This window comes from Passer domesticus, chromosome 5 (assembly GCF_036417665.1).
Source record: "Passer domesticus isolate bPasDom1 chromosome 5, bPasDom1.hap1, whole genome shotgun sequence".
NCBI lineage: Eukaryota > Metazoa > Chordata > Aves > Passeriformes > Passeridae > Passer > Passer domesticus.
The window spans coordinates 1207641-1221303 of NC_087478.1; positions in this window are offsets into that span (position 1 = coordinate 1207641).

Sequence of the window (13663 nt, forward strand, 5' to 3'; positions counted from 1 at the left end):
AGGGAGCAGGGCTCTCCAAAGACAGTCAACAGGAACAGCTGCTTCGTTCTGGAGGGGATTTTGTAGAAAGGGGAATGCAGCTTTCTGTGTTTTAAACTGAAGTGCAGAGCACTTCAGGGGAAGGAAGCCAAACCCACCCTGCTGGCTTTGAGGTTTCAGCCAGGCTCTCTCTCTGTAGCATCTCTTTAGTGTTTTTAACCACTGAGAGGCCCTAAAACACATCAATTAATGACTGGCCATTCCTTTCCTCTGATAACCATCCTCACTGTGCAGGACAGGACCTTGCCTTCCTGTCATTCCTGCTGCCTCCCCCATTCTAATCCCAAATCCTTTGGGTTCATCTCATCCTGTGAATTACCTGTTGGAAGAGAGGAAAATGCCCCTTCTGTCCTTTCACACCAGCTCAAGAGCTGGAACAGCCCATCCTGCCCTTTCACACGTCACACTTCGATCCCAAGGAGGGATGTTCACCTGTTGGTTTCAGCAAGGCAGCTCTGAGGCTGTTTTTATCACCAAATCGACTCCTGCAGAAGGTGTGGGGTCGGAAATGTGCTTTTTTTTGCCAGCCACAGGTGTGAATTTGTGTGCCCTCACCCATGGGCACTGCTGTGCCCCTGCCCACCTTTCCCTGCCCAGCACACCCTTCCTCCATGGCACAAAAATCCATATATGGTGTAAGAGTTTCTGGGATTTCTCCTGGGTTTTGCTGTTTGTTTGATGCAGGGGCTCTGTAGTGAAATGCAGGAGCAGCCCAGAGCAGCTCCTCTCCCTCCCTCCCTCAGGTGCTCTGAGCACCCTCAGCAACCCCAGATTTCCTTTTCCCCAGGTCCTGCACCTCTCAAAGAGGCAGACTGGCACCATTTATGGGCTGGGATTTCACCTTTGTCCTGGTTTAGGGCAAATTTGGGAGAAAATCTCTAAAGGGATTCTTTAGAAAGCAGATTCAAGTGGCCTGTCCCTCAGCTGGTTCAGGAAAATATTTCCTTGGAGAAAAGTGAAAAAAACCCTGTTTACTTAAAAAATCTGAAAAGCATTCAGGAGCACAAAAAAATTCAACAAAAGAGTTGTGTTTGAGGCCTGTTCCCAGCTGCTGGAGGAGATGATAATCTCGTGGGTGGGATGTCCCATCTGCAGGGCTCAGGGCTCTGGGCCTGACCATGGCTGGTCAACAGGGTCACCTCTGTCATATTCTTCTTTCTGAAAAATCCCTTTGCCCAGGATTCTTTTCCTGGGAAGCTGAGAAGCCTCAGAGAAAAAGGAAACAATTCTTATCTCATTTGCTTCTCCTGTGTTTTGCTACTTTGGAATGTGGTTGGAGATTGTTTATCCACAGGTGATTGTTTCATTGGTTTCACGTGAGTTGTTTTGTCTCATTGGCCAATTAGTGCCAAGTTGTGTTGGACTCTGGAAAGAATCACAAGTTTTCATTATTATCTTTTTAGCCTTCTGTCTGTATTCTTTCTATATTCATTAGTATAGTTTAGTATAAAAGTCTTTAATATACTATAGTATCTTAAAAGAATAAATTAGCCTTCTGAGAACATGGAGTCAGATTCATCCTTCCTTCCTTCCTTCCTTCCTTCCTTCCTTCCTTCCTTCCTTCCTTCCTTCCTTCCTTCCTTCCTTCCTTCCTTCCTTCCTTCCTTCCTTCCTTCCTTCCTTCCTTCCTTCCTTCCTTCCTTCCTTCCTTCCTTCCTTCCTTCCTTCCTTCCTTCCTTCCTTCCTTCCTTCCTTCCTTCCTTCCTTCCTTCCTTCCTTCCTTCCTTCCTTCCTTCCTTCCTTCCTTCCTTCCTTCCTTCCTTCCTTCCTTCCTTCCTTCCTTCCTTCCTTCCTTCCTTCCTTCCTTCCTTCCTTCCTTCCTTCCTTCCTTCCTTCCTTCCTTCCTTCCTTCCTTCCTTCCTTCCTTCCTTCCTTCCTTCCTTCCTTCCTTCCTTCCTTCCTTCCTTCCTTCCTTCCTTCCTTCCTTCCTTCCTTCCTTCCTTCCTTCCTTCCTTCCTTCCTTCCTTCCTTCCTTCCTTCCTTCCTTCCTTCCTTCCTTCCTTCCTTCCTTCCTTCCTTCCTTCCTTCCTTCCTTCCTTCCTTCCTTCCTTCCTTCCTTCCTTCCTTCCTTCCCCCTGCAAATACAAAACCTCTGTTCCATCATTACAGGGAGCCAAAGGTGCCACATGGCTGGTGGCATACCCCATACCTCATTCCTGGAGCTCTTTACCTGGGATTTGGCCCGAGGAGGCCCCAGTTGTAAGAACACAGAGTGTTTCTGCTCCTGACAGGATAATCCTTCCTTCCTCTCCTGCCACAGGGCCCACAGACAGCTCCCAGGCAAAGCCCAAGGGGATTATCTGGAATTTGTGGCTTTGTTCCCTGCTCTGGAGGTGCAGGGATTACATCGTTGATTAGCCAGCAATGATTGTCTCATTCACAAAACCTGCTCCTTTTGGAACTTCAAACGGTGCTCCCGAGCTTTGTGATGCACAGAGGAGTCTCAGGGAGACACAGAGGGATGCTAAGCAATTCAATCCACAGCTTTTGTGGCCAAATACGCTGAAAATGCCACAGAGTTGCAAAACTTGCTGCACTTTCCTAGCCTGGCAAACATCCCTGTGCCTCTCCTTTTTCCTAGGTTTGATTTTATATATATTACATTTGGTTATATATATAATATATATGTTATATATAATTTAATATAATAAAATAATTATATGTAGTATAATTTTATATATATTTTATATAATATATAAATTATTTATAATGCTATTTATTTTAATTATTTAAATATATATAATATATTATTAAATATTTAAGTCTATATTATATATAATATATATTTATATAAATAGGTGTATAAATAGATACAAATAAGTATATATAAAATATATAAAAAATTTAAGTATTTAAATATATATAATATATAGTATATAGAATTTTTTATATAAAACATATATTATACATATCTTTATATATACTATAATAATAAAATAATTTAATTTAATATATAAAAATAAAATACATAGAAATAAAAATATATAAATAAAATTAAGGAATATATATTATATATTATATATTATAATCATAATATAATATATATTATGTTATATTATATTAATTAGAATATATATTATGTTATATTATATTAATTAGAATATATATTATATTATATTATATTATATTATATTATATTATATTATATTATATTATATTATATTATATTATATTATATCTATATATATTGCATGCACATAGACACATGAACACTGAAAGCAGTTTTAAATTACAAATGGCTTTTCCCTGCCCATAAATCATGGAGGAAATTCACTGTAACAGCCCTGAAGAACCCTGCCCTCCCCACTCTGGCTGGAGGGAGAAGACACCCGGGGTGTGCAGCTCCCACTGTCAGCCAGGGCTCCCTGCCAGTCACCCTGCCCCAAAAACATTTGCAGCACGGGTCAGGGCTGGGGCAGCAGCAGCCCCAGGTCAGTCTGGTTGAGCTCTGGCCGTGACCTGGAGGTGAGACAAGCAGGAGAGGGAGAGGAGCTGTCAGGGAGGGAGTGCTGATGGAAGCTTCCACTTCTGGGTGAAGGCTCCTGCTGGTCTTGAGTTACCTCTGACAAGTCCTCGTGCTGCTGGACGTAAAACCAAGTGCCAAGGACGGGTGACAAACATGGGCTGTGCCTGGGGCTGGTGCCCTCCCAACACAGGGTCAGGCTGAGGGCTCTGCCCTGCTCCTCCTTCCCTTGTTTTCCACCTCATGCTGCCTCTCCAGCTCTCTCCTTTTCCCATGAGAGCTGGGAAGAGGCAGAGCAGCTGCCTCAGTGCTGGTCCCAGGGCTGGGAACAAGACAAGACAGAGAGGAGACATTCTCCTGTGCAGACATTTATCCTTGTTTTTATCCTTGTCCTTGTCCTTGTCCTCCTATTTATCATCGTCCTGATAAATAAACTGGGTTGGGAGCAACAGGAGGGACTTGGGAAATTGCAGGTCAGCTTTGGGTTTAACCACAACTTTCTTTTGTCCTGAAGCAAGGGATAGAGAGACATGGATTAGAATTAATACAGAAAACTCTTAGAGATTATTTTGGTGGCTACACGGAGTAAAAATGGGTAGAAATCAAAGTGGAATCAGGGCATTGTAGAATGGGACGAGCTTCCCACCAATTCCAACCTGTCTTTCCAGCACTGGATTTTCTGGAGGGCCCCCTCCAACATCTCCTGGCTTGGTGTACAATGAGCAGTGCTGGCCACAGCTGAGAGGGGCTTGGTGAGGCCTTGGTTCTTTGGAAATTCCCCAGGTTTTGCTCTCCAAGTGTCTTGGTTTGAAAAGCCAGGTGTCTGCTAGGGAAGGCAGGAGCCTCCCTTGAAATGAAAAATGTAAACTCCCTCCCTCTGAATTGTTATAATTTTGAAATTAAGGGGCTTTCAGGCAAAGATATGGGAATAGGAATAACAGTTCTTCATTAGAAAAAAATAAATAGAATAAAATATAAAAATACAGTAATACAAAACAACCCTGCCAGAGTGAGAGCAGGAGCTGAGCCCTGTGGGTCAGGGGGGTGGCACAGTCCCATCCCATGGGGGCTCAGCCCTTCTGCAGTGCCAGCTGGCCATGGACAGCAGAGATCTGCTGGAGGGAGGATTGGCTGTGGGAGAGATAAAGAGAACTGCCCCATGGACAGAGAGAACTGCCCCAGCTCTGACAGAGGGGGACAGAACACACACCCCCAGCTACATCCTGCATTTCCAACCTAAGACACTGAGCCAACTAGGCATGGCTCTGTTGGCAGCTCCCTGCTCTCAGGCCACACTGAGCCAGTGCATCATCACTGTGCTGCATCTTTCTGACAGCAAAAAATACCTCGGCTTGCAAAAAATACCTTGAAGGCTTCATCTTGGATCACTTTAATATCCAGGATTTTTTTTTTTTTCTTAGAGGAAACACCCCCATGTCCTCTAAAGAGCTGACATTTTCTCTGAAACTTCTGCCACACCATATCCCTGAGGAAGCCATTTCAATAATGACATAACAGTGTCCCTAAGTTCTATAAAGTGTTTTAAAAACCAGCCCTAAGGATCTGATTTACCTGAAGGGACCTCATGCATGCCCCAGCAGGTTGGAGATTCTGGTCTTTCCCTCCTAGTTCCCCAACAATTGAACCTGGACTTTTTGTCAATCATACACAGCATAATTAAAAAGCAATTTTTGACTTTTTTTTTTTTTTTTTGCAGTGTCTTGATGATTTATAGACAATGAGATTTTATCAGTGGAGCACCACATTAAGAAAATGCTTGTTAATTATCTTCTGCTTAATATGATAATTTAGCAAAAAAACAACACCTATTAAGAGCTCCTCATTAGGTGAAACGCTTCTCATTTTTTAACACACAAAGTGTCCAAGTTAATGAGGTTCACCTTCGATTTGTAGCTCGCTGGGAGATTAAAAGCTCTCTCCATTTGTAACTCCTCACATGTCTCTGTTTCTAAAGGCTCCAACTCCTGGCTGGGGCTCTGCCTCTTCAAAGGCAGGGTGACCAACCCCTCTCTCCTCCCATGAAAGCCTTTCCAGCCTCTCCCACACTCTCCTGCTGCTTCTGTTTTTGTGGGGTTGGTGCTGCTGAGGTGGGAGTTTGACAGGACCAAAGGCAGCCCGCGGTGGTGGGGACAATCCAAGGTCTGTTCCGTGTCACCGAACTCCCCCTCTGATCTCTGTGACATCACTGAAACTGGTGGAGTTTGCCACTTTTCAGGAAAATCACACTTTGGCTACATGGGGCGGAATTCCCTCCTTTCATTCTGTGTTGGAAGAGAAGCTGTTTTGGGGAGTAAATCTGGTATTTGCCTCGGGGAGTTTTACCTTAGGGTGGGGATTATTTAGAAGGAGGGGTTTTGCCTTCTGGAAAAGTGGCTCCTTCATGAGATCCCTCCTTGTGAGCGTAATTTTTACAACACAAACCACGTTCAGGTGTTGCTTCATCCTTTTTTTTTCCTTTCTCCTGGATAAGGCCACATGGCCATGCTGATGATTTTTCCCACAGAATCACATAGTTTGCATGAAAAACTGACCTTTACAGGTGGGACAGGAGGCTGCTGCTACTGGTCAGGAGAGCTTTTGTAACTTCAAGGTACATCTTACACACTTTGTCCAGGTGGAAAATACTCTAAAATCCCAGTAAATGCTCCTAAATTCTGCCTCAGTTTCTTCCTTTCTCATTGCAGGGCTGGGAGTTGAACCTGAGGGCCTTTGTGGTTCCCTTCTAATTCATAATATTGTGTGACTTTGGAGCAGATAGCTAATTCCATCTGTACCAAAAGCAGGCAGCATCCATCATTTCCATTATAAATGTTTAGGGAAGTTATTTCTGACCAGACAAACTCCCTCAAGTTAAGATTTCCTATTTTTCCCCCCTCACCGTTTCTCCCAAACTTTGCCACCCACCATGAATATTCAGCCTGGCTTCGTACAAACCGAGGCATGAAAAGAAATCCCTCCATCCTCCCCTTTTGCACCCTTCCTTTTCATCCCTCAGCCATTCAAGCCTGGGCTCTATCCGAGCAGATCAGCCAGTTTAATTTCATAGCGGCCCGTGGATTGACGATGGTATCGAGCCTGTGAAATGGCTGTGATAATCAGATTGAGAGGACCCACGTTTATCTCCCTTGGCGAGCAGCATCTTAGATAAGCTCCACACTGACAAGAAGGGCTCTTGCTGGTGTGTGGTTTTTTTAATTTTTTTTTTCTTTTTCACTCTTGCAAACTCATCCTGAAACGCGAGATGCGAGTTGGGTCCTCTCTGTTTTACAGCACGTCACGAGCAATAAAGGCTCGGCAGCCCAAATGAAGAACTTCTTGACAGCTCTGTAAAATATCCTGTCTTCAAATTATGCCTTTGGGGACCCGTCTCCCACCTCACTGCTGTCAAGAGCCTGGTGAGCGTGGAGCTGCCTGGAAATGAGTCAACAATTTGAGCGGGCAACTGGAAGGAGTAAAACCCAGCGCGGGCTGTATTTGATTAACGCCGAGGCGATGAGAAGGAATAGTGGAAAAAAGCTTCCTTTTGTCACTGCAGTTAACAAATCTGTCTCTGAACACAGGCAGCAGCTGCAGGAAGAGGGCACTTTATGCATTGCCCTTTTTCAGGACAGATCACTTGAAACACTTTAGTCACGCTGCTTTAATCATTTTCTGCAAAGCCCCAGTAATCACAGTCTTCTCACGCAAGCCTTGTAAGCGAGCCCCTCCAGGCTGCACGGTCATGTAAATAAATAATTACATCCCAAATTCTGCATTAAAAGGACATTAAGGCTACAAAGATGAGCGCTCAGAAGTTGGGAAGGGGCAGGATGCTGGTGGCCCGTGCCCACGTGGGGACAGGCATTAGGAGAAGAGCTCTAATTGCACCAGGGTAAAGGATGGGAGGATGTCACCAAAGCTGCCCCTCATGAGGTGCTCCCATGGCCTGGAACATCACCCTTGTCACATCTCTGGCTGGTGACACACTCAGCACTCGTTTCTTTCATATATAGAACATACAATGGATGCAATTAAATGTGTTTTAATTATGAGGGCTGTGAAGTTCTTCAGGGAGAGCAGGGAATGTGCTTTGGGTTATCCCATTGCAGAGTAAGGCAGTTTTGGTGACAGTTTCCAAAGCTGGGACATTTTTGGATTAGGGCAGTGATGGACACATCCATGTCATACAGATGGGATGTGGACAAGGCAATTTATTACTCTGGTGAATCAGGACACGTTTATAGCCAGGAACCACCTGAGCAGAGGTGGAAGAGCCCCTGGACACAAGTGTCTGCCCATGACTGAGGAGCCTTTCCAAGGGAAACCCCTGGACGTGCTGGTTTTGGCTGGTGTGAAGTAAATTTTCATCTTAGTAGCTGGAATTGGGCTGTTTTGGATTTACTAACACAGGGATGTTTGGTTACTGCTCAGCAGCTCTTGCACAGAGCTGAGACCTTTTAAACTCCTCACCCCACCCAGCCCTGGGTGCTCACAAGGGCTTGGGAGGGGACAGCTGACCCCAGTGGCCAAGGGGACATTCCAGACCAAGAGTTTGGGAGGGGTCAGGGCCAGGACAGCTGACCCCAGTGGCCAAGGGGACATTCCAGACCAAGAGCTTGGGAGGGGTCAGGGCCAGGACAGCTGACCCCAGTGGCCAAGGGGACATTCCAGACCATATGGTCAGTATATAAAGCTGGGAGGAGGAGAGGGACGTGGGGATGGTCAGAGTGATAGTGTTTTTTTCCCAAGTCACCATTCCATGTGATGTAGCCCTGGCAGTGGCTGTGATGGAACTGGGGAGTCAATTCCCTGTCTTGCTTTGCTCCTGAGTGGCTTTTGCTTTCCCTATCAAAATATCTTCATGTCAGCCCATGAGTTTTCTCACCGTTACCCTTCCTGCTGTCTCCCCATCCCATGGATGTGTGGAGCTGTTTCCAGCTGGGATTAAACCACCACTCTGGATTGTTTCTCTGCTGAACCCACAGCCCAAGGAGACGACCTTGAGCAGCCTCATCTGAATCCAGAGCTGATCTAACTTTGCAGCTGGGCCTGCTTTGAGTGGGGAGCTGGGCCAGACACCCCCAGAAGTCCTTTCCAGACCAAGTAATTCTCCAATTTATTCTTTGTTTCTTGTTGACTGTGTGCCACTTTCACTTAAAACTTTAGGGTTTACCAAATCTCCAGTTTCCTTGACTTATTAAGGGAAGAAAAACTGTCGTAAAGATCCCATTTTTTTTAAACAAGGTCTGTTTCCTCTACTGCAGAGGATCTGCAAAGGCTGTGGTCTGCAGCAGTGGCTTGATTCAGATCAGGGACTAAATTTTGGCCTAAACTCATTGCAGAAACAAAACCTGACCACGAGTCTACTTCTTTTTGCCCTCTAATCCTTTGTAGAAGGTCTCAGATTCATTAATGCATTTCAAACATTTAAATCCTGATTGGTAATTTTGAAAATTAAATCTTGATTTTTCATTTCTCCTCCTTCAAAAGAGAATTTTTGGGTTGTGACCAGCCCTATTTCAGCCTTGGCTCTCCCACAAAAGTCCCTTGATCCTGCACACACAGAAAGTAATTTAGACTAAAATCTTCTTTGTTGACCATTCATTGAAACCAAGCAATCCACTTTGTAAAAACGTTGAATAGCTAAAATTGCAGCTAAAACCTAATGGTACCTTAGAGATCTAACAAAGAAAGCTCTAAAAAAGGCTCAGCTTTGGAAAGAAACGAGTTTTTGCAGCTGAAATCAAGCAGCCCTAATGGATGTATGTTTTTTATCTGTGTATCAGCTCCTAGAATTTGATGTGAAGATCACACCACAGCTTCATCTCAGGAGAGTGTTTTGAAAGGAAATTCATAATCCCATGGAGAGAAGGGATGGGGTCACCCCCGAATGACAGGGAGAAACCTGGTGCCTGCCTCCGTAAGAAAGTTGTGTCCTGGGAGCCAAACTCTGCAGACAAAACCATTCAGCCATGTAATCAAGATTATAATGTAATAATATGTATGAAAGGGGGTGGTTCAAGTATCCACACTGGCAGTTTGGGCCTTTCCTAAGTTTGATTTTAAAACACCGATGTTCATTTTGCTCATGGTTATAAACATCTTCTTTCTCCTTCTTAGCTTTTCTCCTTTTTTCCACAAGGGAAAAGGCTGAATTTCCATGAATTCCCCCTTCGTGCCTGCTCTGTTGGTTGTCACCAGGATTCATCTCTGAGATTCATCCTGCAGAGTTGTGCTGAGTGTGATGGGTGCTCTGTGTTGAGCCATGGGTGAGAGTAGAAAAATCTCATTTCTGTCTCCTGACAGTGGAAAAATTTTGGGATGGGAGCGCCAGGCTAGGTCAGTGCTGACAATCATGGGCCAGGATTTGGGCTGGGAACAGGATTCTGGGAGAGGTTTTGGTCCAAGCCCAACAGTGCATCCCAAAATGATGCCTTGTCATCGTTTGGACAATCAATGTCTGTCCTATCAAACCAGAGACCCTCAGCCAACATCTGCTTGTGTCGAGTTCTTCTCTCTCATCCCTTCTCTGTTCTTTACTCTTGCTGGTGACAGGGCTGTAAGGAGCACCCTGTGATGGATGTCCAAGGACTTTGGGTTTGTCTAGTTTGGAGAAAAGGAGGCTGAGGGGCTCTCTGCATTTTCCTGAGGATGCAAAGCAGAAAGGAAGGTGCTCTGTCACCCTGATATCCACTGACAGGACATGTGGGAATTGTTCAAAACTCTGACAGGGGAGGTTTAAACCAGATATTAGGAAGAATTTAATCACTGAAATGCTGGAAAAGGCTTCCTAGAGAGATGGTCAATGCTCCAGACCCATCAGTGTTGAAGAAGCATTTGGACAATGCCCTTAAAAACAGGAACTTTTGGACAGCCCTAAACTGGTCAGGCAGTTGGGCAGGATGGTGACTCTAGGGTCCTTCCAACTGAAATATAATATTCTATTCTATTCTATTCTATTCTATTCTATTCTATTCTATTCTATTCTATTCTATTCTATTCTATTCTATTCTATTCTATTCTGTTCAGTTCCATTCCATTCCATTCTACTTTTTAATTCTAAATTCTATATTCCATTCCATTCCATTCCATTCCATTCCATTCCATTCCATTCCTCAGCCATTTCCTGGGAAGCCAAAAGGGTCCCTGATGAGTTTATGGAGAAAATTTTCCTTGCTCCAAATTCTTGTCCTAAATAAGAGGTGACCATGGCTGGGGTGGGCTAGCAAGGCAAATCTTCCAGGGTTTATCCAGCTGCTTTCCTGGATGGGTGAGGGGAAGGAGCATGGCCAGTGCACGCAAATGACTCAGGGTATGTGGACACCATGTACCAACAAGCATTTCTTGAATAATTGGAAAGCTGAAGTTTTGGGAGGATTTTTACCTTAGCAAACACACGGCTCCCAGGGAGTGGAAAAAGCCATTCTCCAGGTAACAGAATAACTCCACCTCTATTTTCTGATGTCAAAACCCTGTTCCAAAGCATGGAAGAGCCAGCCCTGCTCCCCTAGAAAGCTGAATCAATCTTTTCTCATGCTTTGTCCCAAGCATTTTGACTCGGAATGCGCCACACTCATTTTGTATTGAAACCTGAGCATCCTCCCCTCCTCCCTGCTTCCACCTCCTCTGGCAAATAACAACACAAATAACCAAATCCCCAGCCTGCAGCAGGCACTCAGCTTGGGAAGCATCAGCTGGGCCAATTAAACTTTGGCAGAGTGATGAAGATCAGGAAGCAGGGTGTGAGCAGCCGGGGTGGCTTTGGGGAGCAGCTGAGGATGGGCTTGGCATCAGAAAGGGAAGCAAATGAGTCTTCCTCTAACTACCTTTGTGGTCGTTAGCTGAGCCTGCTGGTGCCCTCACCTGCTTCTCCTGCTGACCCCCTGACCCCCCCAGACATTATATTACATCCCTGTGCAGAGTTGAGTCCGTGGGTGAAGTCTGAATTTTACTTGTGTTGTTCGTTCAGCATCATTTAAGCTGCACTTAACTTGAGAGTGCTCCTACCCCTGCGAGTCACTCCACGCTCGGTCACAGTAAAATTCATGTTCTACTTCTGTGCTTCCTCACCTTCTCTGTTAAGATCAGCCTGCAAAATGGTTGTGTCCTCCTGAATGCCAACAACTGCCCTCACTTCATTGTCCCCAGAAAATTCAATGATCTCCCATGTCTGAATCAGTAGTAAAAAAAAAAATAAAATAAAATTAGAGGATTCCAGCCCCAAATTTGGTGATTTGTCCCAGTTGGAGATTTGGTGCTTTTCCAGCTCTGAAAAACACAGTTTTAAACTACCTTTGTATGAGCCAAGATTTAAATAAAATAATTAAATTATAGAATTACAGAGTGGTTTGGGTTTGAAAGGACTTTAAAGACCCTCTTGTTCCAACCCCTCTGCCATGGCAGGGACACCTTCCACTAAGCCAGGTTGCTCAGAACAGTGATGCCTGCATTGCTTCCTTTCTGTATTTATATTTATTTATTTCTCTATATCTACATGGATAATGCTGCTGTAAACATCCTTCCCTGGTTTCCAGAGGAATGGTCTCCTCCTCACAGGATGTTGCAGCCATGGAGGGTGGTTTCAAACACGAATTTTTACCTAGCAATGACACATAATTTTGGCTGCAGCCATTTGTGGTGCTGGGCTGGCATCAGGTGTTATGGTTTCTGTTTATGGGTCCCAAATGAGGTCAGAGGTTTTCCTTCAATCCCTATAAATCCAGACTGAGGGATCAGCTGCATCCCAAAGAGAGACCCTGCTGCTCCCAGCTTGTTTGATGGGAAGAAGTTGTCAGGCCACTGCCTTGCTTTAAATTGACCCGACTTTACCAAGGCTTGGGCTAAGAGTGTGGCATTGTGGTGCCATCCTGTCAGGTACCTGCAAGGCGTCTGCACATGGTGGTGGCACATATTCAGGGTGGGAAACACTATTTTCTGGAATGATCTCCAAATAAAAGTAGTTTTCTCTGGTTCATCTACCTCCAAATTTGGCGCAGGGTAACGCGAATTACTTTCACAAACCAGAATTATTCAGGGAAGAGCAGTGAGAGGAGCAGGGAGCAGGTGTGTAATTCCACTAGGCAGGAGCACATCCTACAACAGATCCTAAAACACTGAAGGTCTCTGGAATCTGTAAAAGCCAGAGAAGGAGAGAAATAATGTTGGGCAGTAAACTGGATTATGACTGGGGAGAGTAGCACTTCAGGCTAAATATCAGAGGCATCAGTTCCTGATGGCCAGGGTGCAGGACCAAGAAAATGGAAAAACACTCCAGCACCTGGAATATTTAAATGTGTCCTTAGCAGGACAGTCTCACTGTGCTGCTGTGATTCTGCCCTGGCTGGACACCACAGGGACATTCCAGCCCTGAACTAATTCCCAATCCGATTTTGGAAAGCCAGCTCACCTCTCTAAGTGTCTTGTTCCATTCCCACATTTTTTTAACTATTTGAATTTTAAACTTGACAGGGCAGAGATGATTTCCTTAAACCCTGTTGTGCCTCACATTGTGGCATTCACTTTCTCTAAACAGACAGAGACATAATTCTCTCAGGCTTTTTCCTGGAGAAGCACACAGGGAAAGTAATTTTTATCTCTGCTTACTGCTCCTTGTGTTTTGCACATGTGGAATGTGTTGGGAAAATTGTTTACCTGAAGGAATTTAGTAATCAGATTCTAGTGGAGATTTTTTATGTTAATTAGCCCATCAGGTCCAAGATGTGTGGGCTGTTGTCCTGCAGACAGTCACAAGTTTTTCAGTAGTAGTAAGTGTGGTATAGTACAGTATAGTATCTCTCTTTAATATAGTTATAATGTAATATAGTATAGTTTTAATAAAGTGGGTGTTCAACATTCCGAAGCCTTGGAGTCAGATACCAATCATCTCATTTGTCAGAAGTCCTGATTTTACTCTATCACATAAAGTGGCCTTGATTTTTGGGCACTGCTGAAATAAAACCTGTGTTTTCCGAGGTGCTCAGAGCAGCAGCCCTGCCACGAGGAGCCAGCCTGCCTGCGAGGAGGGTTGGTTTTGTGAACACACAACACCAAGTTTGCCCTTGGGATCCTTCAGTCTGTTGTTGCTAATGATCAGTGATTTTCCTGCTCATCCGGAGTTGAAGGCAGCCGGGAGAAGCCGTGAGCAGCCCGGCTGCATTATGG